Source organism: Zalophus californianus, chromosome 3 (assembly GCF_009762305.2).
Source record: "Zalophus californianus isolate mZalCal1 chromosome 3, mZalCal1.pri.v2, whole genome shotgun sequence".
NCBI lineage: Eukaryota > Metazoa > Chordata > Mammalia > Carnivora > Otariidae > Zalophus > Zalophus californianus.
In genome coordinates this window covers 186,977,781-187,003,068 of record NC_045597.1, presented here as the reverse complement: position 1 = coordinate 187,003,068, position 25,288 = coordinate 186,977,781, and the positions used below count along the sequence as shown (strand labels likewise).

The following is a 25,288-nucleotide window of genomic DNA, read 5'->3' as shown; positions in this document are numbered from 1 at the left end:
TACAGAGCTGGAATGGGGACATACAAATATACTGGTGTGTAAGTGCTCTGACAGCTGGGACTCTGGGGGCACAGAAAAGGGGCACCTGCCCCAGGGGAGGGAAGGCATCCAGGAGGAAGTGATGCTGCTCAAGACTCAAAGTCCTGGGAGACGGAGTCTGACTGGCCTCTGAGCTCTGGCCAGGGGAGGGTGGAGCATCTTTAAGGGCAATTCCACCAAAACTGAATCCAGGGGAGGAGGGAGGAGACCCTAAAGGGAATGAAGGCTGTAGGGAGGAGACGAGGACATTAGGCAAAAACAAAGCAAAGCAGACTGTGTTCCACATTCACTGCTCTCCTTCTCTGTACTTCCCTGGCTGTTCTTCCTGGAATGTGGGTTTGGAATTGTCCCGCCAATCTTTTTCCTTGTCTGGTTTACCTTTGTTAGACATTGCATAGGCAGGATTTCTTTTGTTTCCGTTTTAGTAAATTAAAAAAAAAAAAAAAAAAGAAGTACAAAAATGAAAGTAATACTTAAATTTTTTTTTTCCAATTTAAGTAATCTCTACACCCTTGAACTCACAACTCTGAGATCAAGAGTTGCATGCTTTTCCCACTGAGCCAGCCAGGTGCCCAGAAAGTAGTACTTCTATTCCCAGCACTGAAATTAACCTCTGTTAAGATTTTGGCAATTTGATTCCTATCATTTCCTCACACATATCCCCTGCCCCCATAATGAATAATAGATTGTTTTCAATCATTTGCTTTAAAAAACAAACTGCCTAGAACCATCAGGTGGAAAACCAGTGGTTATAATGGATGATGAAGCCGAGAACACCAGAACTGTCTGATCAGTTTTAACATCTCTAAAGTGGGACAACCAGGCATTAAGTGCCCCCTAGAGGTAAGAAAAAGGAGTACATGCCACCTACCATGAAGTCTTCCTGCAAAAAACCCTGAGCTTCAATCTAATGAAGGCTCCAGATCTAACCACCAGTTTACAAGAACCGAGGGTGGACAAATATGTTCAAGATACCTTAAAGGTGTCAGCCAAATCCAGAATAAGGACAAATGACTTGGTTTCTTCAATAAATAGATAACATTTAAAAGAGGTTCTCTTCTTCGACTTTGGCTGTAGCAACTTCTTGCTAGACAGATCTCCAAAGGCAAGGGAAATAAAAGCAAAAATGAACTATTGGAACTTCATCAAGATAAAAAGCTTTTGCACAGCAAAACCAAAAGACAACTGACAGAATGAGAGAAGATATTTGCAAACGACGTGTCAGATAAAGGACTAGTATCCAAAATCTATAAAGAATTTATCAAACTCAACACCCAAAAAACAAAGAATCCAGTCAAGGAATGGGCAGAAGATATGAACAGACATTTCTTCAAAGAAGACATCCAAATGGCCAACGGACACATGAAAAAATGCTCAACATTGCTCGGCATCAGGGAAATACAAATCAAAACCTCAATGAGATGCCACTTCACACCAGTCAGAATGGCTAAAATTAACAAGTCAGGAAACAACAAATGTTGGTGAGGTTGTGGAGAAAGGGGAACCCTCCTACACTGTTGGTGGGAATGCAAGCTGGTGCAGCCACTCTGGAAAACAATATGGAGATTCCTCAAACAGTTGAAAATAGAGCTACCCTACAACCCAGCAATTACACTATTAGGTATTTACCCAAAGGATACAAACATAGTGATCTGAAAGGGCACGTGCACCCCAATGTTTATAGCAGCAATGTCCACAATAGCCAAACTGTGGAAAGAGCCCAGATGTCCATCGACAGATGAATAGATAAGGAAGATGTGGTGTATATACACAATGGAGTATAATGCAGCCATCAAAAAATGACATCTTACCATTTGCAATGATGTGGCTAGAACTAGAGGGCATTATGCTAAGTGAAATAAGTCAGTCAGAGAAAGACAAATATCATATGATTTCACTCATATGTGGAATTTAAGAAACAAAACAGAGGATCATAGGGGAAAAGAGAGAAAAATAAAATAAGACGAAATCAGAGAAGGAGACAAACCGTAAGAGACTCTTAATTATAGGAAATAAACTGCGGGTTGCTGGAGGGGAGTTGGTGGGGGGATGGGGTAACTGATGGGGTGATGGGCGTTAAGGAGGGCATGTGATGTAAGGAGCACTGGGTGTTATATGCAACTGATGAATCACTGAACTCTACCCTGAAGCTAATAATACATTATATGTTAATTAATTAAATTTAAAGATTTAATAAAAGAGGTTCTCCATTACATATATGTTTACGGATTTTATTTACTTATTAGAATGAGGAGGCATAGAGGGAGAGGGAGAGAAGCAGACTCCCTGCTTGAGTGCAGAGTCAGCCATAGGGCTCGATGTGGGGCTGGATGCAGGGCTGGATGTGGGGCTCAATGCAGGGCTCAACCTCACGACCCTGAGATCATGACCTGAGACTAAATCAAGAGTTGGACACATAACTGACTGAGCCACCCAGGTCCCACCTATCATATATATTTTTTAAGTTTATTTATAATTTCTGCACCCAACGTGGGGCTCCAACTCATGACCCTGAGATCAAGAGTTGCATGCTCTTCTGACTAAGCCAGCCAGGAGCCCCAAGGTTCTCTATTATAGATTTAAAATGATTTAAGGCATATCAACCAAATGTAATGTGTGGAAATTTTTGAAATTTTTTTGAAACTTTCAAATCCTAATTCAAGCAAACCAACAGTAAAAAGACATTTTTGAGACAGAAAACCAAACACAGACTAGCTATTAGACGGTATCAAGCCAACAGCATGTTAGCACACATACTAAAGTGTTTGTAGGTGGAATGACAGGACGCCTAGGATTCAGATTAAAATACTCCAGAGAAAAAAAGGAAGCCAGGAGAGAGGAAAAGTGAGGCAAGGAAGAGTTTGAAAAAATTGGCAAAATATTGAAGTTTTGAGCGCCTGGGTGGCTCAGTCGGTTAAGCGTCTGCCTTCGGCTCAGGTCACGATCCCGGGGGATCGGCCCCGCATCGGGCTCCCTGCTCCGCGGGAAGCCCGCGTCTCCCTCCCCCGCCCCCCCTGCTTGGGTTCCCTCTCTCGCTGTGTCTCTCTCTGTCAAAAAAATAAATAAAATCTTAAAAAAATATTGACGTTTTGAAGCTGGGTGATGGGTAAAGGTGGATTCATTTTTTTATTCTCTCTACTTAATGTATGTTTGGAAACGTCCATAATAAAATTCTTTTTAAGTTTGCAAGAAAAATTAACGAATTTGTCTAACAGTGTGACTGCTCCTCTAGGTGAGAAACCTGTAAGGGGAATTCCTGAATGTAAGGAATGAGAATTTTTACCTTGACTGGAAATTGCCAAATTTCTCTCTGGGTGTTTGTAATAAGGGGGTTCAGGATAAATTACCCCCAAATATGGCACCTCGGCATACTAAATATTTTAAGCTAAAGGAATTTGACACAAAGCAGGTGCAGGAAGGACTCTGACTTTCCCCGAGGCAGGCCATAGGCTCTCATGTGAGAGGTGCCCTCCCTACACCCAGAGGAAAGGAGCACCGTTTTCTCTAACACACCAGGAGGAATCTGAACCAACAGGCCTTGCTGTTTCCCCCAGTTTACTACACTGAGTTCATATTCCTTTGTCCCATCCATGTTCCCATAAGTCTCTATCAAAAATAGCATAAAAACACTCAGGCTTACCCGCTTCTTCAGGTCTTCATTTCCTTTTGAAGGCTCCCATGTTACATAAAACTTGTGATAAAGAAACTTGTATGCTTTTCTCTTGTTAATCTCTTTTGTTACAGGGCCCCCAGCCCAGAACTTAGAAGGGTAGAGCAAAAAAACATATTTCTTCCCCTACAGTAACAATTTGCCAGTTTCCCACAATTCCCAAACACTTGTTGTTTGATGTTTTAATTTTTTTTTAAGATTTTATTTATTTGACAGAGGGAGAGACCGGTGAGAGGGAACACAAGCAGGGGGAGTGGGGGAGGGAGAAGCAGGCTTCCCGTGGAGCAGGGAGCTCGACTGATGTTTTAATTTCTGTTAATCTGATGGATACAAATAGTATCTTATTATTTTATTTATTTTTTTTAAAAAAAACATCATTTGGGAGGGAGTATGTAGGATGTGGGAAGGGGCAGAGGAAGACGGAAAGAGAATCTCAAGCCGACTCCCCACCTAGCCCGAGGCCTCACCTGGGCTCCATCTCTCAATCCTGAGACCATGACCCGAGCAGAAATCAATAGTCAGATGCTTAACCAACTGAGCCACCCAGGCGCCCCGATATCTTATCATTTTAAATTGTATTTCCCTGATGGTTGTATAGTTGAGCATTTTTCACGCTTTTATGTGCTACTTAAATTTCTTTCGAAAATTGCTTTTCATATTCTTTGCCCATTTTTGTCTTTTTCTTACTGATTTATATATAGTTCTTTCATATTCTGACACTAAGTTTTTATTATGTATGTTACAAATATTTCTTTCCAATTTATTCCTTATATTTTAAATTTGTTTGCAGACAATCTTGCATCCGGAAGTTTTTCAAATTGTTCAGTCAAATATGTCTTCATTTCATTTACAGATTTTGCTCTTTGTTCCTTAGGAATGACATTCAAATCCCAAGCTCTTATTACTGATTTAAAAAAATATGTATTTATTTTTTTATTTTAAGTAAACTCTAGGCCACTCATGGGGCTGGAACTCACCACGCAGAGATCAAGAGCCTCATGCTCTAGGGACTGAGCCAGCCAGGCACCCTCTTATTACTGATTTTACTAAGAATGCTTTGTAATTTGTCATCAAATATTTCCTTTTCACAGATAGGCTTTATTTCAAATTACATGGTTTTTCTTCCTTTAGTCTGTTAGTTTGACCTATTTCTTTACCTTGAAACATCCTTGTATTCCAGGGGTAAATCCTACTGTCGGTATTTTTTTTTACTACACTGCTTCATTCGATTTGCTCAAATTGCTAGTATTTTATTTGAACCTTGCATCTTTATCCATAGGTGAAATGGGTTTCTGCTTTCCTTTGAGTTGTCATTGATCAGTTTAGTTAGGCAAGTCTTTAGTGAGGTACCAAATCTAAAATATGCAGGCAAATTATTTTTCCTATTCTCCTTCCTTCCAGTTTAGGACTTTCTGAAGCTAGGACTCCCCACTCTCAACACACACACACACACACACATACCCCAAGGCGCTCTTTTCCAATCCCAGTATGGGGATAATTCCTACTGGGTCTACCGGTACTAAGGGTGATTCAGAGAGCATATTACTGATGGTTTTAACTCAAAGAAATAATACAATACTTAGTAACTGAGGATGCAAGTCAGTAGCTGTGGAGTTCCCTTTCTGTGAGCCTCAATTTCCTTACATGTAAAACGAAACTATTAAAACATCTAAGCCACAAGTTTAGAGAAGTGCCTAAGACGCGTGGAAAGCAACAATGCCCGGGACAAAACAGGTACTAATGACCTTGGCCATCACCATCAGCGCTGTCACTGCTCGCACGGCAGCGGCAGGCGCCGGCGGGCGGCGAGGGCGCGGAGCCCGGGGTCAACGGGCCGACCGCCAAGGCCTACTGCCGGGTCCCGGTCTCCGCTCTGCCCCGCGTTAGAAGGCACGCGCCTCCCTCTCGGCTGAAAATGAGAGGACTCACACCCGCCCCACTGCGCGGGTGGCGGCCTAACCGGGTTACCCGACGCGAGCGCCTGGAACCCATCTAGCTTCGCTCACGAGCCCGCGACGGGAGGCTGCTTTTGTGACGGTTATTCACTTTCTCTCGGCCCACCAACAAAGGTGTGCCGAGACGTGGGGCCGCCCACCAAGTTCCCGAACTCAGCGGGGGTTGCACCTTCCGGCCCGCCAACCTGGGCCAAAGCCTACAACGCGCCCGAAAACCGAGGCAAATCGACTAAAATGTCCGTCCCGCGCGCAGGCGTAGTACTGGCGGCCCGGGCTCGAGACCCCGCCCCCAGGCTCGCGCTTGTCCGCCCCCTCCTCGGGTTCGTGGCTCAGGATTGGCCCAGAGGCGGCGCGGGCTCTGATTGGCCGAGGCGGAGTCACAAGGGCTCCGTCTCCTTCCCGGGAGTGGGTGCCGCCCGCGCCTCTCTCCCGAGTCGCCGCTGGGAGGGTGCTCCAGACGTGTTGGCGCCTGCGGGCTGCTGCGGGCGCCTTTGAGGCTTCGCGCCCGGCTCTGCAGTACGCGGTGGCTCTGGGTGGGCGGGGCCGTACACCCGCGATCGCCCCTCCAGGAGGGACGAGACTGTGCGGGTTACCTAGAGAAGTGGCGGTTCTAGGTTCTGGTGTGAGACTCCTTATTTGTGCTGCAGGGGGGTAGAGATGGACGCTGCTCCACTTAACACTGAGTTCTCGGTCTGGAAAGGTAAAGACACTTGAATTGTAGGTGCTGTTTTTTTTTACCCGTAAGGGGGCTTTATTTTGGCCCTGTGTGCTTTCGTTTGAGCAGCTGGTAGTGGAATCAATTTTTAAAAACATCGAAATTATTTGAAAACGCATGTTGAAGGGAACAGAATGAGAGGGAAAGGGAGGAGTTCTTGGAAACTTGCCTAATACCTCGAGGAGTTAACCATTTCTAGATCGTGGCAAAAGACAAGGTATGGGACATCTGACCTACAAACAGATGCCAAAAGTGATCTTCTATATATTTTGATATTCACTACTGTGAGTAAAAGATTCAAAATGAAAGTAACTTTAAGATGAGGCCTGACATGTGTTTATTACAAATAGAAACTTATTACAGATACCGGAGAGAAAATGTGCGTAGCCCATGGAATTTTGAAGGCCCTGTGATGAGCCTAATAATCGTGTCCATTTTAAGCGGGGTGGGGGGGGTGGGTGGGAAATCCAGGTGAACAGAAGAAAATGAGTCGTTTTCCGAAGGAGATAGAAGATGGGGAAGATGAGACGTTGGAGGAGAAGGGCAGTGACAGTAGAGATGAGGTAATTGTATATACAGTGCGGAGCAGAATGACTTACTAAAGTCAACAACCAAAATCCAGAGGAAAACAGTTGAACTGCCTTGTTTAATCTCGAAAGTGGTATTGTGAACACTTTCAGAGACTACTTTCACAAGCCCACCCTAGACTCAATACCAAAATCTGACCCAGTTATTTTTAGGAAAAAAAAAAAACAAAAAACACAGTTGCAGACCACTCCCGTGAACATAGATGCAAAAATTCCAAACAGAATGTTAGCGAATTAAATACCAGTGTCAACTGAAAAGAATAGTACCTTGTGAGAAGTGAGGTTTGTTTTGGGGGAAAGCAGAAGTGTTTTTTGTTTGAAAAGTGATATTGGTTGCCCGGAAATACTGGTTTGAAAGAAAATCTCTTGGTTCTGAAAATTGCTTCATTAAATTCCATTCGTTTGTGTGCCTGCCAAACACCTGTGTTTCCATATTTATTCTTTTGACAAATATTTAAGTCCCTCCTGTGCTTCCTGCTTCTGGCTGGGAGCCTCTGTGTGAGTATTTGAATATGGATAGGTTTAAGTTGAGTCCTAAAAGAATTGAGGTGGATGGTGGGTACACAAGCCCATGAATAGTGAATGCTTCCTGTGTGTAGTCACTGTGCTAGGCTTTAACGCATCATCTCGTTTCATTCGTAAAGCGATCGTATTAGACAGGCATCATCAGCTCCATTTTATACACGGGAAAACAGATTGAGCCATTAACTTACTTGCTCGGGGTTTTATAATTAATAAGCGACAGAGCAGGGATTATACATGGTTCTCCCGAATCCAAAGGCCCTACCTCTTCCCGGTTCATTTTTTTTGTCCCGCCCCCCCGCCAAGCAACTTGTTTTGAGAGGCACCCAGGATGTATTTATTGTCCACTTTATGCAGCCACTTGTATAATAGAAACTTTATTCAACCGTATTCAGTCTAGTAGTTGTTTTAATCAATCAAAAGTAAATTATCCATACATACCTTTTGATTTTAATTTAAAGACATGTTAAATGTGGGGGCACCTGGGTGGCTCAGTCGGTTAAGCGTCTGCCTTCAGCTCAGGTCATGATCTCGGGGTCCTGGGATCATCGAGTCCTGCATTGGGCTCCCTGCTCAGTGGGGGTCTGTTCCTCTCTCTCTCAAATAAATAAATAAAAATCTTAAAAAAAAAGCCATGTTAAATGTTTATTCATTTACGAATATTTTGATGTGGGACTAAGGCCTTGTTTTTTTTTTTTTTTTTTTTTTTTAAGATTTTATTTATTCATGAGAGACAGAGAGAGAGAGGCAGAGGGAGAAGCAGGCTCCCAAGGAGCAGGGAGCCCGATGTGGAACTCTATCCCAGGACTCTGGGATCATGACCTGGGCTGAAGGCAGATGCTTAACCATCTGAGCCACCCAGGCACCCTAAGGCCTTGTTTTTGACTTCGGGTTCAGTGTTGGAGTAGTTTGTCTTCCCAGTACAAAGTATGCCAGTAAGTGCAGCTTCTGTAATTTGAAGTTTGTTTGTTTCTTCTTTTTTTTAAGTATTTTAAGTAGTCTCTGCATCCAACGTGGGGCTGAACTCACAACCCTAAGCTCAAGAGTCATATGCTTTTCCGACTGAGCCAGGCAGGCACCCCAAAGTTTGTTTCTTTAAAGCAAAGCAAAACCTAAAAAACTCCTAGTAAAGCAGTTTGAATACTCTTACGTTTTTACCACTTTTTCCATCCTTTTATGGTTGCTCAACCACACCTAATTTGACTACAGTTTTTTTAAGCTTTATCAAATATGTCCAAAGTATTCAACTTGGTTTTCACAGATTCAGTAACTTACTTTTTGCATTGATTTGATTGGTTTATATGATTTTATTATGTAATTGAAACCGCAAATACAAGGGTCATATACAGGTTTGGAACAAACACAATTGATAATTACTAAGGATCTACTTTAGCCTATGGCAACAGAAATGGCCAGGTGTTCTGTGAGTGCCATAGAGGAACCTGCTAGCCACACATGCTTGGCATTTCATGGACATCAAGTTAGTAAGTCCTGTTTGGAATGGGGACTGTCACTTAATCTAGCCGTAGATACAGGTTAGTGTGATTTGATTAAGTAGACATAGTTAGAAACAGTTAAGAGGGCATCTACTGTATTATGATGTTCACTATACGTTGCATTAGCTTTTGCAGCAATCAGCCAGGAAATTCTTGGTGAATGCAACTTTTGCTTTGGAACCCAGACTCTGGTTCTTGGAGGAAAACAGGAGTAGTCACATATTTTCCGTAGGCTGTTATGCATGTGATGTGGTTCTAGACTGTTCACACTGGTCACCCTTGGTCATTCCTCTCTAAAGTGTGATTTCTTTTTTTTTTTTTTAAGATTTTATGTATTTATTTGACAGAGAGAGACACAGTGAGAGAGGGAACACAAGCAGGGGGACTGGGAGAGGGAGAAACAGGCTTCCCGCTGAGCAGGGAGCCCGATGTGGGACTTGATCCCAGGACCCTGGGATCATGACCTGAGCTGAAGGCAGACGCTTACCTTAAGACTGAGCCACCCAGCCTCCCCTAAAGTGTGATTTCTATAATGGTTACCTCTGATTGGTGCAGCATATAGAAGTACGCTCACAGGTAGATGAACTTTTAGGATAACCAGACCCTAAAGTTGGCTCATTGAAATTATTTCATTAAAACCCTCATCTCTTAGGGTGCCTGGCTGGCTCAGTTGGAAAAGCATGCTACTCTTAATCTAGGGGTAGTGAAGAGATGACTAAAAGAAACAAATAAAACCCTCGTCTCTTTCCCATAACTTCCCTGATCCCACATCATTCCCATGCCAGATGAACTGGTCCCTCATCTGCTTGCCTATGAATGTTCATAACCAGTAATACTTATCACATGGTAGTTACTTATCCCTTCCTGTAATGTGCTATATATACCAGTTGTATTTGTTTGCTAGGTTCACCTTTTTTTTTTTAAAGATTTTATTTATTTGAGAGAGAGAGAAAGAGCATGAGCGGGGGTGGGGGGGCAGAGGAAGAGGGAGAAGCAGGTTTCCCACTGAGCAGAGAGCCTAATGTGGGGCTCAATCCCAGGACCTGAGATCATGACCTGAGCCGAAGGCAGATGCCTAACCCACTGAGCCACCCAGGTGCCCCTTAAGGTTGCCTTAATAAAATATCCCATACTGGGTGGCTGAAACAACAGAAATTTATTTTCTCGGGCGCCTGGGTGGCTCAGTTGGTTAAGCGACGGCCTTCGGCTCGGGTCATGATCCTGGAGTCCGGGGATCGAGTCCCGCATCGGGCTCCCTGCTCGGCGGGGAGTCTGCCTCTCCCTCGGACCCTCCCCCCTCTCGTGCTCTCTCTCTCTCTCTCTCATTCTCTCTCTCAAGTAAATAAATAAAATCCTAAAAAAAATAAATAAAAAAATTTATTTTCTCATAATTCTGAAGGCTAGAAGTTGAAGATCAAGTTGTTGACAGGCTTGGTTTCTTCCGAGGCCTCTCTCCTTGGCTTGTAAATGTCTGCCTTCTCACTATGTCTTCACATGGTCATTTGTCTATTTTCTGTGGCCTAATCTCTCATAAGGACAGCAGTCATATTGGATTAGGGCCTACTCTAATGACCCCATTTTAACTTAATTACTTCTTTAAAGGCCTGTCTCCAAATACAGTAACATTCTTAGATACTATGGATGAGGGCTTTGACATACGGATTTTAGTGGGCTATAGTTCATCTCATCATAATACCAGTAATACCGGGGTGCCTGGGTGGCTCAGTCGTTGGGCGTCTGCCTTCGGCTCAGGTCATGATCCCGGGGTCCTGGGATCAAGCCCCGCGTCGGGCTCCTTGCTTCGCGGGGGGCCTGCTTCTCCCTCTCCCACTCCCCCTGCTTGTGTTCCCTCTCTCGCTGTGTCTCTCTCTGTCGATTAAATAAATAAAATCTTAAAAAAAAATACCAGGGTAATACCTCTCTTCTGTTATGACACTGTTCCTAGTTAACACTGGCAAGATGAAGACACTTGTTTTATTTATTGCCCATAGTTCTTCTTTTTGTCCTTTTGTGTATTCAGTCAATGTTTTGCTAAAATATTTGAGAGAGAGAGAGAAAGAGAGCGCATGCACTTGCCCACGAGTGGGGGAGGGGCAGAGGGAGAGAGAATCTCAAGCAGATTCTGTGCTGAGCGTGGAGCCCGATGCAGGGTTTGATCTCACAGCCCTGAGATCATGACCTCAGCCGAAACCAAGAGTCGGATGCTTAGCTGACTGTGCCACCCAGGCGCCCCTAACGTTTTTATCGTTAGTTATTTAGTTTTATAGTACCATGCCCAGTTATCAGTAGCTGTGGGATGGAATTGATGGTACAATTAGGAAGCATGAGGCCCAATCTTTGGGGCTTGGCTCTCATTCCTCTTTATGTTCCAGGTGCCTGTTGTGGGGGACTCTTTTACTTTTGTGTTTATTTGTATGCAAAGAGTTGGCACTGTAGGGGCGCCTGGCTAGCTCAGTTGGTGCAGCGTGTGACTCTTGATCTCAGGGTTGTGATTTCAAGTCCCATGGTGGGTGTAGAGATTACTTAAAAATAAAATCTTAAAAAAAAAAAAACCCAAAGAGTTGGCACTCTAGTGGCATGTGGAACCACCTAAACAGTAGTTGACTTGGTATATTTTCCTGTGTTTTTGTAGGGCAGTAGCTTGGAAACTTCTAGAAACCTAGTTCCTTCCCTGTAAGGATTCTGATTTGATAGCTCTAAGTGAAGTCTAGGATTTTTTTTTTTTTTTTCTTTTCCTGTGTCTTTAGACAAGCATGCCAGGTGGTGCTGGGAGCTCTCTTATACTACGCATTGAGAAACTCAGAGAGGTCAGCATAGACACTGACACACGTGCCTGACCGTGTCTTGTACTTGCTGACCGTACAGTGTGGTTGTAACCTCGTGGGTGCAGGGAAGATGTGCTTTCAGTGTTGCCACTTCTTCTCTCCAGGTTGTCACCCCTCAGAAGAGTGGTGGGAAGATGACTGCCTCTCCAGAAAATAAAGGAGAGGAAAACAAAGTCTCCGGCTCCCTTGTTTGCTGAGAAACTGATATCCCCACGCAGGAGGCAGCCACATGGACCCCGTTGCCAAAAGACAGGCGTGTCAAGTTCAAGGACCATGAGAAGAGAGATGGGAGCTATGGGGAGGAAGAAGATAAGGCTGAGTTGGGCCAGGATGAGGAAGGTGATGACTCCTCTTCCCGGGACAGCCTCGCCTGCCATCCCACGTCACAGCCAGAGGGGTTCTGTGAAGCTCCCACCCTGCAGAAAGCTGCCTTGGCAATCCCTGGCTGACTTTTCAGGCACGGCCTCGTGGGTGAGGAATCTCAGTGGACCTTTGACCTCTACTGTCCACATGACCAGAATCAGAGTTTTCTATGAATATTATCCAATGATTGTTTCTGCCATGGTGCTCGTGAGCCATGCAGGTTAATTGTCCCCCAAACTCAATTGTCAGTGACTTTCTTTTTGTCTTGACAGAGTCTGTGCAACATTTTATTTTATTTTATTTTTTTAAAGGCATTTTTATTTTTATTTTTTTTCAAGATTATTTATTTATTTATTTGACAGAGACAGAGATAGCAAGAGCAGAAACACAAGCAGCGGGAGTGGGAGAGGGAGAGCAAGCTTCCCTCAGAGGAGGGAGCCCGATGTGGGACTCTACCCCAGGACCCTGGGATCATGACCTGAGCTAGCTGAAGGCAGATGCTTAATGACTGAGCCACCCAGGTGCCCTCTGTGCAACATTTTAAATGATACTGTTTCCGAAGAAGTAATTATTAATATTTTTATTTAAATATAATGGCAGTACATTTAAAATTATTTCAAAATAAGAGGTTAAAGTGGCATTGAATTTTTTCCTTAGGCTGGTGTATTATAGTCAGATTTATGAGCAGTTTCTCTGGAAGAACAATTTGTTATTCTCATTCTTAACAAGTCTGTGTGGCAGTAATTGATTAGGTGGGTTTTCATTTAGATGCTGAAAAAGATGTGTATTCTACATGGGCCAGAGGGAGAACAGTCCTTCCAATGGGGGCCTGGTAGCCCATATCGAGGAATTGGAGCTGTAAGGGAAAGGCAGGGGCTGTGGGATTTCTTTTAGGAACTTGAAGAATGTTCTAATTAATTTATGAATGCTTTGAAAAGTACCCTGACCAGACCTCACCCATACGTTTTGTGAAGAGTAGGCATTACCATAGACGTGATATTTGTGGATAGAGTGAGAGCTTCCAATTTACTCATGAGTGGTACAGACAGATTATTAAAAATATAATAATACTCTGGCTTCTGCCCACAGAGCCTGCCCAAAAAACAGCTGATAAACGGAAGAAGGGGATGGCCAAACAGAAGGCTTCCCGTGAAATCAAAAGACAGAAATTGGAAGGTAACTTCTTTGCTGTGTTTTAAAGCACGAGACAAAACATGGAGAATTTCGTATTAACGGAAAAGGCATCTATAGGTATGGAATTTGTGGACACAGTAAAAGCCCAAATGGTAAACAAGGGGATTTTTACTGCAGTTTGGTGTTACAATATGCCAGAATCTTTAGTGGAATTTTCTTTTAGCGTCATTGTTTCTGCACTGTTTGAGTTCTTTTTTTTGTTTGTTTGTTTGTTTCTTTTTTTTTTTTTACCTTTTTGTATGGCAGCTGAACCACCTGTAACTCTCAAACTGTTTGTTGGAAACTTGAATTTCGACAAAACTGCTGCTGAACTAAAAACGGGTCTCAGTGAATTTTTTGCTAAAAATGATCTCACAGTTGTTGTGTCGGAGTTGGCTTGTCCAGGTAAATACCAATAATTTAAGAACATTAAGTTTACCAACCTGGCATTATTATCCCTGGAGAAATTAGGAGTTCCAGTAGCTTTCTATTTTATTGTGGGTTCTGTCTTGTCACATCCTTTTGTTACCTGCTCTATTTTCTTTTTAAGATTTTATTTATTTATTTGACAGAGAGAGAGAGAGGCATCACAAGCAGGGGGCATGGGCGGCAGAAGGAGAGGGAGAAGCAGGCTCCCGGCCAAGCGGGGAGCCTGATGCGGGACTCGATCCCAAGACCCTGGGATCATGACCTGAGCCGAAGGCAGACACTTAACCGACTGAGCCACCTAGGCGCCCCTTGTTACCTGCTCTTGACTCCATGGTGGGGTTTCACCTCAGCCTCTTGCAGTTCACAGTGAGTATAGTAGTCTCATATCCACGGGGATACATTCTAAGACCCCTAGTGGATGCCTGAAGCCACAGATGGTACTGAACCCTACTTATGCTACGTTGTTTCTTTTACATACATAGCAGTGATAAAGTTGAATATAAATTAGCCACCATAATAGATTAACAATAATATAATGAATTAGAACAATTAGAACAATATCCTGGAACGAAAGTTACATAAATGTGGTTTCTCTCTCTCAAAATCGCCCTCCTTGTGATGATGTGAGATGATAAAACGCCTCCAGGATGAGATGAAGTGAGGTCCATGCCTTAGGCATTGTGACCTAGCGTTAGAGCACTGTTAGCCTCTTGATGCTATAGGTCAGAAGGAGGATCATCTGCTTCCAGACCACACAGTTGTCTGTGGGTAACTGAAGCCATGGATAAGAGGGACTCATATATATAAAAATCCTTCAGTGGCTCTTAGAAAATCCATTAGATGAAACTCTGCTATCCCATTTTTTCCAATTGGAATGTTAAAATAATCCCGAGATTTTCCTTATTGTTACAGAAACGTGTTTTCATGATTTTCCACTGTGAGCAATGTTATTTGCCTAGAATTATTTTAAACCAAGTCACATCTTTAATCACAGCCCCCTAGCTATTGGTGGCAAATACAGGTCCTGTATCACTTCTGCTTTTTTGCCAAGTTACATTTTATCTTTCTCACTTCTTTTGCATCAGAAGCATATTTCCTGGATGTGAGCACATTTTATAGTACTCAGACTGTCTTAGGTAGAAACGAAAAGATAATAATATTAGTAAACATTCATTGAGCACTCACTGTTCCAGGCATTATTCTTTGTTCCTTATTTATATGAACTCATGGAATCTGTTAAGACAGCCCTCAGTGGTAATTATTGATACTATCCCCATTTTACAAAGAAGATTTCGGCACAGAGAAGTTAAGTATTGTGCCCAGTATCACACAGTCCAAAGATGGCAGAGCTGGGATTTGAGCCCAGAATCTGGCTCCAGAGTCACGTTGTGCTTATGGGTTGTGTTAACTGTATTTTGTAATATTGTTGCATTTGCAGTAAATAAGAATTCCTTTTGCATTAAAAAATCTTTTTGTAATAGCCCTTGGGTTTGCTAACACGTTCCTCATTAGGAGTGATATTTTTGTTCCAGTTCACAAATGCAGATGGCTCTTTCTTAAAACAAAAATTCAAAACCTTACAATTTCAAGCTTCATTTTCTATAGCTTTTGTTTAAATTCAGTCAGTCGCTAAACAGAAAAGTAATAAAGATTTCAATAGGTAAATTTGCACCGACTCAGTCCTTGCTCTAGAACAGGGTTTCTCGATTTTGGCACTATTGACACCTGATATTCTTTGTTGTGGGGACTGTCAAGTGGTTTGCAGGCTATGTAACAGCAGGCCTGGATTCTACCCACCGTGTTCTAGAAGCACCCTCTAGCCCTTCTCAAGCTTGCCTGGGGATGAGAGCCACTCCTCTGGTTACTTTATGGCATTTGTATTGCTAGTTGGTGGAGCCTTGGTTTTAAATTGTAAATGACTGGGGCACCTGGGTGGCTCAGTTGGTTGGGCGACTCAGGTCATGATCCTGGTGTCCCGGGATCGAGTCCCGCATCGGGCTCCCTGCTCGGCGAGGAGCCTGCTTCTCCCTCTAATCCTCCCCCCTCTCATGTACTCTCTCTCTCTTTCTCGCTCTCTCAAATAATCTTTAAAAATAAATAAATAAATTAATTAAAAGCTCAAAATCCGTAAGCAGTCTTTAAAAAAAAATTGTAAATGACTCACTGCTGATTTCCACTTTCACATCCAGTATGACTAACCAACCCAAAGTCATGTGCCTTTTGATCTTACCTAGGGTTTTTTTTCCTTTTCTTTTACATCTCTGTAGGAAATTCGGTTATGTGAATTTTAAATCTGCTGATGACCAGGGAAAAGCTTTGGAAACTTAGTGAGACAAAGGTCCTTGGCTATGAAATTAAATTGAGGAAACTGAAAGGAAAGGAAGTAAAGAAAGATATGCAAACAAGGTAATTTGTTTATCGATAACCTGTGTATCTAGACAAACTCTGGGTCAGGACGGAGTCTCGGATTCTTATTCTGTGCAAGTAGTCAGTTACCACCAGGTCACCTCCTTGCCCAGCACAAACTTTGTCTACAGTACTCTCACCCTCTATACTCAAGCTGGATGGCTCACCCTCCCTATCATAATGTTCTTTGTCTACCATACTCTGTCTTTATGTACCTTACCTTCTCGGTCATAATGTTCTCTCTGGGACTCATTCCCCGGCTACCTGCAACCCATCCATAGAATCTCAGCTTAAAGGTCACTTCCTCAAGATCAGAAAAAGTTTCCCTTACTTCCAGACTAGGTTAAGCCTTTTTGGGTGGGGAGGGGTGGTTAGGAGGGACTTTCTTAATTTTTCCTTTTTTTTTTCCCCTGAGAGAGCGAGAGAGTGTGGAGGGGCAGAGGGAGAAGGAGAGGGAGAATCTTTAAGCAGGCTCCACACTGAGTGTGGAGCCCAACATGGAGCTCAGTCCCACAACCCTGAGATCATGACCTGAGCTGAAATCAAGAGTCGGATGCTTAAATCGACTGAGCCACCCAGGTGCCCCTCTTTTTTTTTTTTAACTTTATTTATTTTAAGTAATCTCTCCATCCAACATGGGGCTCAAACTCATGACCCCGAGATCAAGAGTCGCATGCTTATCTGTCTGAGCCAGCCAGTCGCCCCTAGGTTAAGTCTTTACTGGGTGTTCTCATTTCCCTTTTTACTTTTCTTTTTTGGCACTTACCAGAGTTTGTAATTATGTGACTTTGCTTACTAGCCTTTTCCCCCAACAAGACCACATTCCTGAGAGTAGACGCCAAGTCTGTATTTTCATGTAGCGTGTAGCACAGGCCCTTGCCCAGATACGTGTTCAAAGATTTGTTAAATGAAGGAATATGTATTGCTATTAACACTCTCCAACTCCTGGAGAAGTATTTTTTCTCCTTTAGAGAACTTTTGATGCTTATTAGATCTGAACTCAGACTAAAAATACTCTTTTGTGTTACACGGATCGGAATGCCAAAACACTTTTGATCAAGAACCTGTCTGACAGAGTCACCCAGGATGAGTTAAAAGAAGTATTTAAGGATGCCTTTCAAATCAGATTGGTGAGCAAGGATGGGACGAGTTAAAGGTGTGTTTTGTACCTATATTGACAAAGAATATATTTCTACTGGATTCAGACATAACAGAATTTCATTACATTCTCCTAAATCACTTACACCTGATTTTAGAGAAGGAAAAAGTAGTTATCGAACCTTTCTACCAGCAAGCATAAAAAACTGAAGGGGGCATCATAAATGGACAGCCAGAAGCTTCTAGAAAACTGTAGTGGTGTCACTGAGAAATGAAGACTTACTCTATGAAGTTCAAGGTTGAAGATTAGAAGAATTCAGTCATAGGTTATTTCCATTCTTCTCTCTCCAGGGTTGACTCTAGTAAAACAACATGCTTGCTGACTTGCCTGGACAGGTACAAAACAGAGCATTGAATAGGCCCATTAGAACTAGGTTGTAACAATGAAACACTAGCACTATGTAGCTAGGCTTTGGTAGAGTAAGAGGGTGAATGTGGGGGCGCCTGGGTGGCTCAGTTGGTTAAGCGACTGCCTTCGGCTCAGGTCATGATCCTGGAGTCCTGGGATCGAGTCCCACATCGGGCTCCCGGCTCGACGGGGAGTCTGCTTCTCCCTCTGACCCTCTTCCCTCTCGTGCTCTCTATCTCTCATTCTCTCTCTCTCAAATAAATAAATAAAATCTTTAAAAAAAAAAAGGGTGAATGTGGTAAAATTAGAAAGGATGAAATGGGATGTATTTTGGAGGAATTTTCTCTTTTTTTTTTTAAGATTTTATTTTTAAGTAATTTCTACACCCAAACCCACAACCCCGAGATCAAGAGTTACATGCTCCACTGACTGAACCAGCCACGTGCCCCTATTTTGAAGGAATTCTTAATGAGGTGCAGCTTGCATATCAGGATTACAGATACATTTGAGTGAAAATTGTTGGTATAGGTGAACTCTAAAATAGTCTATACCTGTATATTCTGAAGAACATAATCTCCAGAAAAGAATCCTGCCAATTCAGAAAACAAGTCTGAAAGGATACATCCCATATTGTCAGCAATTTGCTATTGTCAGTGTTTCTTTCTTTCTTTTTCTTTCTTTTTTTTTTTTAAAGATTTTATTCATTTATTTGGCAGAGAGAGAACAGGAGAGCACAAGCAGTGGGAGTGGCAGAGGGAGAAGGAGAAACAGGCCCCCCGTTGAGCAGGGAGCCCGATGCAGGGCTCGATCCCAGGACCCTGGGATCATGACCTGAGCCAAAGGCAGTTGCTCAACCAACTGAGCCACCCAGGCGCCCCTATTGTCAGTGTTTCCTGTGAGGAGATTTGGGGGCTCTCTCCTATGCCTGTAGTCAGCAACACTGGAAAACGACAAAACAAAAAATTGCTGCCAAAAGCCATAGAATTTCTCTATTGTTAGTTAAGTTTTGATTACATAATACTTACGTCTTTAAATTACTCCTTTACATGAGGTATTATTAAAAAGGGGATTAGGAGATGCCAGGGAATTCATGACATGTTAAAGCATAATACCTATGTCAGAAGTGAGTGTGGTGCATTCTTCAAGAATATTCTTACTCGGGGCGCCTGGGTGGCTCAGTTGTTAAGCGTCTGCCTTTGGCTCAGGTCATGATCCCAGAGTCCTGGGATCGAGCCCCGCATCGGGCTCCATGCTCAGCGGGAAGCCTGCTTCTCCCTCTCCCACTCCCCCTGCTTGTGTTCCCTCTCTTGCTGTCTCTCTCTGTCAAATAAATAAATAAAATCTTAAAAAAAAATTATTAAAAAAAAAAAGAATATTCTTACTCAACAGATCCTTACTCCATATCTTTGACCAAAGTAAGTTACAGGTCCATGAAGGATTACAATGAAAATATGAAATCATAAAGTACTAGAGGGAGACCTAGAGATTGTTTTGTTTGTTTATTTTTAATAATCTGCAAGAGGGGGAGCCCTGTTAAGTATGACACAAATCCTTAAAGTCCTAAAAGAACAGATAAATTTGACTGCAGAAATATAAAATACATCTACATGGGGAAAAAAAAATCCCATAAGCAAAGTCGAAAAACAAGTGACAAACGAGGGGAAAAAAATTCATGATTTCTATCAAAACTGAGGGCTAATTTGCTGATAGATAAAGTGCATCTCACAAATCAGTAAGAAAAAGACCAACAGGGGCACCTGGGTGGTGCATTTGGTTGAACATCCGACTTTTGGTTTCGGCTCAGGTCGTGATCTTGGGGTTTTGGGATCGAGCCCCACGTCGGGCTCTGAGCTCAGCATGGAGTCTGCTTGAGATTCTCTCTCTCCCTCTGCCCCTCCCTCCCATGTTCTCTTTGTGTCTCTCTCTAAAGTAAATAAGTAAATCTTAAATCCCTGTCAAATAAATAAATAAAAAATCTTAAAAATATAATTAAAAAAAAAAGAAAAAGACCAACAACCCAGTGAAAATATTGGCAAATTATGAAAGGAAGGTCACAGAAAAGTAATTTTCTTCTGAACATAAGATACTTATCCTCATACTAAAAGAATTGTAAATTAAAATGCAATTTTAATTTAGTTTAGATACAACATTTTACCTTTTAGATGTTAACAGATCAAAAGGTGTATTCCATAGTATTGAAGAGGGTTGGAGAAACTGGCATGCTCAGACGTTGTTTAGAAGGGAAATTCGTGAAGTCTCTGTGAAGATGAGTTAGTATCTGTCACTTATAGTTGCATGTACCATTTTATCCTGCAGTTCCACTCCTAAGAATGTATCCCACAGATAGACTCAGACAGGTGTGACATAATGTATTACAAAGTTGGTTGATGCAGAATTAGAATTAACGTGAATATCTATGAATTGAAAACTGGCTAAAATTTTCTGGTAGGTCCAAAAGACATTATACCATGCATTTGTAAAAAGAAGTGAAACAGCACTTTGTGTACCAATGAAAAATAATCTCCAATATAAAGGCAAAATATAGAACAGTGTGTACATAATATTCTACTTTTTATGTAAAAACATAACGGAGGACATACCTGCTCAAAAATTAACTCAAAATAGATCAAAGACCTAAATGTAAGAGCTGAAACAAAACTGGTGAAAACACAGGAGTAAATCATTGTGATCTTAGGGTGTTGTGCAGGTGGTAAAAGAGAAGATTGACAAGTGGGCTTTATCAAAATTAAAAACATTTGTACTTCAAAGGACACTACACAAAATAAAAAAAAAACAACAACTCTGCAGACTGGGAAAAAATATGGCAAATCATGTATCTGATAAGGGCCTTGGGTTCAGAATATGTGAAGAACTCTCACAACTTTTTTTTTTTTTAAGATTTTATTTATTTATTTGAGAGAGAGAGAATGAGAGATACAGAGCACAAGAGGGAAGAGGGTCAGAGGGAAGAGCAGACTCCCTGCCAAGCACGGAGCCCGATGCGGGACTCGATCCCGGGACTCCAGGATCATGACCTGAGCCGAAGGCAGTTGCTTAACCAACTGAGCCACCCAGGCGCCCAGAACTCTCACAACTTAAGACTACCCAATTAAAAAATGGGCAAAGAGCTTGAATGGACATTGCTCCAAACAAAGTATATGAATGGCCAATAAGACCATGAAAAGATGCTCGACATGAGTTGTTAAGGAAATACAAATCAAAACCATGGTGTGACCTTACTTCCCACCCATCAGAGTGGGTGTAATGAGAAAGGCAGGCAATACCAAGTGTTAGCAAGGCGATGGGGAAATTGGAACCCTCGTTCATTGCCGGTGGGAATGTAAAATAAAAGAGTGCAGTTGCTTGGGAAACCGGTTTTGGCAGTTTCTCAGTGTGTCAAACAGAGTTGCCGTACGGTGCGGCAATTCTGCTACTTGGTGTAAACATAATGAAACCGTATAGCCACACACTTCTACACGTGTGCAGGTTACCTTCATTCATAATAGCCGAAAAGTGGAAACAACCCCAAATGTCCACCAGCTGATGAATGGATAAACAAAGTGTGGTATTTCCTACAAGGTGGTATTATCCAGCCATAAAAAGGAATGACGTACTGACACATGCTACAACTTGGATGAATCTGGAAAATGTTAGGCTAAGTGAAAGAAGCCAGACAGAAAAGATTGCATATTCATATGATCCAATTTATATGAAATGTCCAGGATAGGCAAGTAGCATGGTAGTTGGGCCAGGGGAATGGGAATGAGTTAGAGGGAATGAGGAGTGACTGCCGATGGTTACTTTGGGAGAGGATAACGTTCTGAAATTAGATCATGGTGATGGTTATAGAAGTCTGTAAACATACTAGAAACCATTATACACTGTTTTTATTTTTTTTAAAGGTTTCATTTTTAAGTAATCTCTGTACCCAGTGTGGGACTCGAGCTCACAACCCCGAGATCAAGAGTTGTACACTGCACAGACTGAGCCAGCCAGGCGCCCCTCACTGTACACGTTAAATAGATGCATTTTATGATATGTAAATCATGTCTCAGTCAAGCTTTGAAAAAGAGTGTGTATATGCGTATGTTTGCTTTTTATATGTATGGCATGTTACCTGTAAGGATAGAAATTGGGCAGAAGGCACACTTCACCATATCCTTTTCTACCTTTTGCATTTTGAATCCGTATGTGTATTACTAATTCAGAAGACAAATAAAAGTACTAAATGTTGACTCTTCTTTCTTCTTTCCCGCACAGTTGTAGGATTGCGTATATCGACTTCAAGTCACAGGCTGGTGCAGAGAGAGCCTTGGACGAGAAGCAAGGAACGAAGATCGGTGGGCTTGCTATAGTTCTGGGCCATGTTGAAGAGAAAAGCCAAGGCCAAGAAGGGAGAGACGAGAAGCCCAGCACATGGAGAAGTAAGGGATGCTACAGCTCTGTAGACTTGAGACTTGCCAGGGTTGTCAGCAGGGTTCCCCAGAGAGGGGCTAGCAGGAGGATGGGGAAACTTCCCTACAATGTCTCCCTGTATCAGAAATGTGTAAGTCATTCTCCTATCAAGCAAATGAGTAGTGTCCTAGTTAACTATAACCATGAAGTCGGCAAAAACATGGCACTTTGAGATCCATCAGCTTAGCTCCCCTTCTTGGGTACCTTCTAGGATTCTGTTTGGACAGGCTCTTAAACCTGTGGTTTCCGAATTCGATATTTAATTCTCTTCAAGTAGAGTTTTCGTCTGGTTTAAACCAGAGGCCCCAAACCAGTGTCCCTAAGCTGCCTAATCTGATGGGTAGGCGTCATGGCTTATCTAGTATCTACAGGAAAAAAAACCCACAATTTATTATGAATATTTTTAAGAATCAAGGAGTTTCACATAGAAATCTGGATTTCCAGCTTCTTTTGTTGCGGCCTCAGAGAATCAGTGCCCGGGGCTGTGTTCCTGCGTTTCTGCAGTCACCTGCACAGGAGAACCAGAGGTTTCTTCTCAGCTGTTCCCTAAACAGCCCCCGCGATTTGCTCAGTTCTCTCCTACTTTGAAGGAGTGAACAGCACACTTACACTTTGGAAAAATAGAGTCACTACGTTTCTCTTGCAAGGTAGTACTTTTCTAACCGTAAAGGTGACATTTTAATATTTCTTATGGGTTTGTGTCTTTCAAAAGTGGGAAAACGAAAGTTAGAACAAGAAAGCCACACGTTTCAAGAAAAATGGGAGTGAGCTTATTTCTTTGTGGAGGTCAAGAATGTTCCTACATGTTTAATATGCAAACGAAGTGTGTCTGTGTCGAAGGACTTGGACCTCAGACGCCATTATAAAACAAACCGAAAAGATGCGTGATAAAAAACTTAACGAACTGAAAAAAAGAATGAAATTTCAACAGCACTTACTTTTGAATGTGAATAAAATAAATGACGCTGCTATGAAATGCAGTTATATGTTAAGTGAGAAAATTGCCCGGGCATCGAAACCTTTTACAGACGGCGAGTTTACAAAGGAATGTCTGTTGAGTGCAGCGGAGATTATGTGCCCCTAACAGAGACAAGCATTTGCCAATCTGAGACTAAGTGGTAATATTGTTTCACAGTGTGTTGACTACAGGGCAGTGAATTTACAGGACAAGCTGCGAGAGAAAGCTAAATCATTTGTGGCTTTCTCCATTGCGGCTCATGAGGCGGCCGATGGAGCTAATGCCCCCCAGTTGGCTGTATTTATTCGTGGTGTTGATGGCACTTTCGATGTGACGGAAGAACTTTTGGACATGGTTCTCATGACAGGCACCACGTCAGGAAATGACTTACTTGTCTGTGTTGAGGAAAGTCTTAAAAAATTTAACGTAGACTGGTCACAGTTAGTAAGTGTTAACACAGATGGCAATTCGGCACTGGTTGGTGTTGAACAGCTTGTTACAAAACTTAAATCTAAAGTGTCAGGGCTTTGCAAAGACACGGAACTGAAGTCCATGCATGGCCTCATTCTCTAGGAATCATTTTGTGCTAAAAAGTTAAAAATGGATCATGTCATAGACATAGTGATTCACAGCATAACCCGGATCCGGTCCCATCGCTCAGACCACAGAAAGTTCAGTGCTTTGTTCAGCGAGTTAGATGCACAGTATGGAAGCCTGTCTTGCTCCATGGGACGTAAGTGGCTGAGTCGTGGCATGGTGCTCAGGCGGTTTTTTGAACTGTTGGAAGAAATTGATTTTTTTCATGTCTTCTAAAGGAAAATCGGTTCCTCAGCTTACTAGCAAAGATTGGGTCAAAGAGTTAGCCTTTTTGGTTGACATTATGACTTACCTAAACACGGATATTTCTCTGCAAAGGCGCTCACGAGTGGTTACACAGATGTACGATTCAATTTGCTCCTTCCTAACGAAACTGTGTCTTTGGGAAACTCATTAGGCAAGGAACAATCTGGCCCACTTCCCTGAGCTGAAATTAGTTTCTGAAAATGAAAGAGATGGCCAGAACTATATTTCCCGAATTAAAGAGTTGAAGACTGAATTCCAAAAACAGTTCTCTGATTTCAAATTTTATGAAAACAAGCTGACGTTTGTTTCAGAGTCCACCTTTCTCGATCACCATTAATAACGTGAGCGAAGAGCTACAAATGGAAGTTCTTGAATTGCAGGGCAACACCCTACTGAAAATGAAATATGATGGTGTCGGGATCCCAGAATTCTACAAGTATCTTGGGAGAAGTTACCCTAAATATAAAAACCACTGTGCAAAGATTCTGTCCATGTTTGGAAATACCTACGTTTGTGAGCAGCTCTTTTCTGTCATGAAACAACATAAAACTAAATATTGCTCCCAGTTAAAGGACTCAGAGATGAATTCTCTGCTGCAAGTTGCTGCACAAGATTCCCAGCCTTGACCTTGGGGCTTAAGAAGGGAATGTCAGGTGTCAGATTTCAAATCTAAGGAGAAAGAAATTATGAGACTTTAAATAATTATTCTACTTCCAAATTATATTTGTTCAACATCAAATTTAGAGTACAATCTCTGGCATCCTATGTTTGTATTTATCACATATGAAATGAAGTTTGATTATACCTTGGCAGTTTATTTTTCCTGTATTTGGCCTTTCTGGCCCTTAGGGTGATTCGAGTTGATAAACCTCTGCCCCAAAAGCAGCCACATTTTTCCTAAAGGCACTCATGAGCCAGGGATGTGAACCAGGGAGTGAGGGGAATGAATGGGATGTTTAGATGCCTAGCACAGCTCTGTCCCCAAGGATGACAGACCTGCCGCTCTGATCTTGAGACTCAGGCCAGTTTAACCATCCCCCCACCCCCCACCCCCAACAGAGCGGGGACAGCATAACCAATACTCACCTCTGGGTTTCTTTGGTGTTTCCATTTTGGATTTATACATTTCTTTGAAATTTCAACGTTGGTTAGCGTTAGAATAAATTGTGGCTGGCCCCAAAGCCATTCTGCCTCCTGTAGGCAGGGATGGGCATTTTCTCGGCATCCGGGCCACCCCAGGGGGATGCAGAATGAGGCCCATAGCTACCATCAGGGTTTTAAAGAGCTCTGTGACCCAAAAGGTGTTTTTCCACTGTGGAACTGGGACAGGACTCTCACTGTTACA

The 25,288-nt window shown here is 42.5% G+C and overlaps 1 long non-coding RNA gene across 5 annotated transcripts; it reads left to right on the top strand.

The window, feature by feature from the left end:
* Positions 1-6,113: 6,113 nt before the first annotated feature.
* LOC113920790 lies at positions 6,114-24,980 on the top strand. Of its 5 annotated transcripts, XR_003519372.2 has the most exons (6): positions 6,114-6,364; positions 11,914-12,280; positions 13,262-13,423; positions 13,613-13,750; positions 16,042-16,180; positions 21,948-24,980. It is a non-coding gene; the product is annotated as an uncharacterized LOC113920790 (long non-coding RNA). The 5 variants fall into 5 exon arrangements; XR_003519373.2 differs by lacking the exon at positions 13,613-13,750 and having other exon boundaries at positions 13,262-13,348; XR_003519370.2 differs by lacking the exon at positions 13,613-13,750.
* Positions 24,981-25,288: the final 308 nt, after the last annotated feature.